Source organism: Phycodurus eques, chromosome 18, assembly GCF_024500275.1.
Source record: "Phycodurus eques isolate BA_2022a chromosome 18, UOR_Pequ_1.1, whole genome shotgun sequence".
Lineage (NCBI taxonomy): Eukaryota > Metazoa > Chordata > Actinopteri > Syngnathiformes > Syngnathidae > Phycodurus > Phycodurus eques.
Window position 1 is genome coordinate 4,662,987 of NC_084542.1, and position 2,758 is coordinate 4,665,744.

Sequence of the window (2,758 nt, forward strand, 5' to 3'; positions counted from 1 at the left end):
ACAACTCTGTTGTCTTCCATCCCCAGCTGGAAGAGGATTTGTAGTCTTTTGTGAACTCATGTTAGTACTTGACGTCGGGCAACAACGGCCTTCATAGCCAAATGTGTTGTGCGCCAGAATAGATGGAACAGAATAAGACTCACTCAAGTTATTTTTTTCATCTTCATGTTGCTGTGGTCTGTTCTGGTTAGGAGACTGAACTGTCTGATCCAAAGTCAGCAATAGTGGTCTGACATCAGATGTGGGAGAAAGAGGAATTTCCAGCTCACAGACTTTTACTGATGAAGGTAATTCTTCACCTGCGGTGGTCTCAGAGTTACAGCAATTCCCTTCAGCCTCCCTGACAGTTTTGCTCCAGATTGCAAGCTCAATTACTCTGTGAGGGTCTGCATCATTATCTCCTTCAGCAGACTCTTTGCTGATTCTCGCAGACATGTCATTCTCTGGCGTGTGAACAACTCTTTCCCTCTCTTTTCTGGCTACCGTCTCACAATGCTCTCCTTTTGCCTGTCCTAAGTCATCAGAGCTTCCTGTCTCAGTTGAAATGTACTTGGCTGGTGTAGCGTGGTAAGCGATAAGTGACACCTCAGTACATTCAACGGGAGAGATGTCGCTCCTTCCTTCATCGTTGGCTTGGTCATTTGTTTCCAAGTCACACACAACAGGACCATCACGCATGTCCAATTTTCTTTCATCCTCTACCAAGATTATGGGGATGTCCTCATCAGGTGGAGAGACTAATAATTGAAACTCCTTAGTAAACCTGAAAAAAGATGTCGCTCCCTCAGCCTCTTTCACTCCCTTTCGGGAGATAGTATCAGTAAAGTCCTCCTCCCTCTGATTACTCTCACCGAATGCAGCAGATTGGCTCCATGTACTCGAACCAGCGTTATGTCGGTCGGACTCACAAGAGAAATCTAACTGATATCTGCCTTCCGCATCAATCGACATTCCATTTTTAAAAGGCAAGCAGCAATCAGCAGGAGCTTTGTCTTCAAGTGATTTCTCCAGGAGTTGACACTTGGGATGACCGGACATGTGAGCAGTAGTGTCTTTCAAACTGAGAGACCCTGATAATGGGCTTGGGTTGAGCTTGTCTAGCTGATCATATTTTTTCATATGAAGGAAGTGACTCTCTTTAGTGGTAACACAGACTTCAGGTGTGTTTGAAGTTGTGACTTCAGCCTGAGGCCTGACAGTTAATTCAGTGTTTTGAATTTGCTCATAAGGTTTTTTGGACTGAATGTGTCCATTTAGTTCTGAGCATATTAGGTCTGCATCCCTGGGTGAGGACAAAGATGGGGAGTCAATGGTTTGTGATGTCAAAAGCTCTGGGAGGTCATATGTGCTTGTATTGGTGTTAGTCACTGTATTGTCTATCTTTGGTCTTTTGGGGGAAAGGAGAGGCCTTTCAATCTCTGTTTTAAGACACACATTTCCTTGCACTATGGTATCCATTTTCTCTTCACTGAAGCCTGAAAAAAAAATTACATGTGGCATATTATCCAAGACAAAGTAAAGAGACAAAAAATGCCTATTTGTCATTCACTGATCGATAAGAAGTCAAAAATATACTCAGAAGGAAAAATTCCATTGTTTATAAAAATAGTTTACCAATTCTTACAATAATTTTTTTTTCTCTATGCATCAACTAAAACAACATGTTTAAAAATATATATTTTGACAGTTAGCAAACAAAATATTTTTTTAAATGTCAACAATTATATATGAAATTATATATATAATTATATTATATTGTAATGTATATAGAATTATTATTATATAACAATTAAACAACAAATATTTGAGGACCGTCAATATTCCTCAGCTTCTGTAAGACATTTCTTTTATTTCAAACAGCAAATAACATTTTTTGAATTATGCTCGCTTTGTTTGGAAATAGCACAATGGCCAACTGAGCTGGTTAGTTGTCTGATTAAATTGATGGTAACTTTTTACTGACATATCCTCGTAAATAATTATTACACATAAGAAAATTTTTTGGTTGAGTTAAAATGTATTATTCTAAAGTATATTAATGAGGTACATACATCTATCTATCCATATGTCTATAATTTTAGAAATATATCTGCACTCATGTGATAGTAGTAATACTACAGCACACATATTCATATTAATTGATTTATTAATTTATATATTTTTCCCCATATTTATAGCATTTGTTAAAATTGTCATTCTGTTTGGTTGCTTATTCGTAGCTTATTTGTATCATTTTTCAAGGTAAAAAAACAAAACAAAGAACAGCACGCTTATCACACACATACTTTACCGTCAGAATTTCTTAAGGTAACATTTTATCACAAGTGGGACATGAGGCTACATACAGTTTGGCTAAATGTTATAAAAATGAGCTTATATGTGAATTAGTACTACTGTAGGTGTGTTTAAAAAAAGAAAAAAAAGAAAAAGCCCAGCAATGCTAACTAGCACTACACAATGTTTGAACATAAATTGTTTCATTGTAAGTAGTTTCTGAATACCAGAGTTCTCTGTTCATCTATCTTCATTTAGTTATAGTGTCTATTAAAAAACAATTTGTAACTCACCCACAACCCACCGTTAAACCAACCTGGCCGTTTACCCAGGAGCCCACGACGAGACAACTAGTTAGCATTTAGCTTGAAATAGCTTCCTGGTTTGAGAACCTTGCGTGGCGGCAAACTAGTGGTGAGCAACCTGGTGTCAGTTCAGAACCCATTTCTCGTTAAGGCGGTGTCATATTCGATGATTGGTGCAC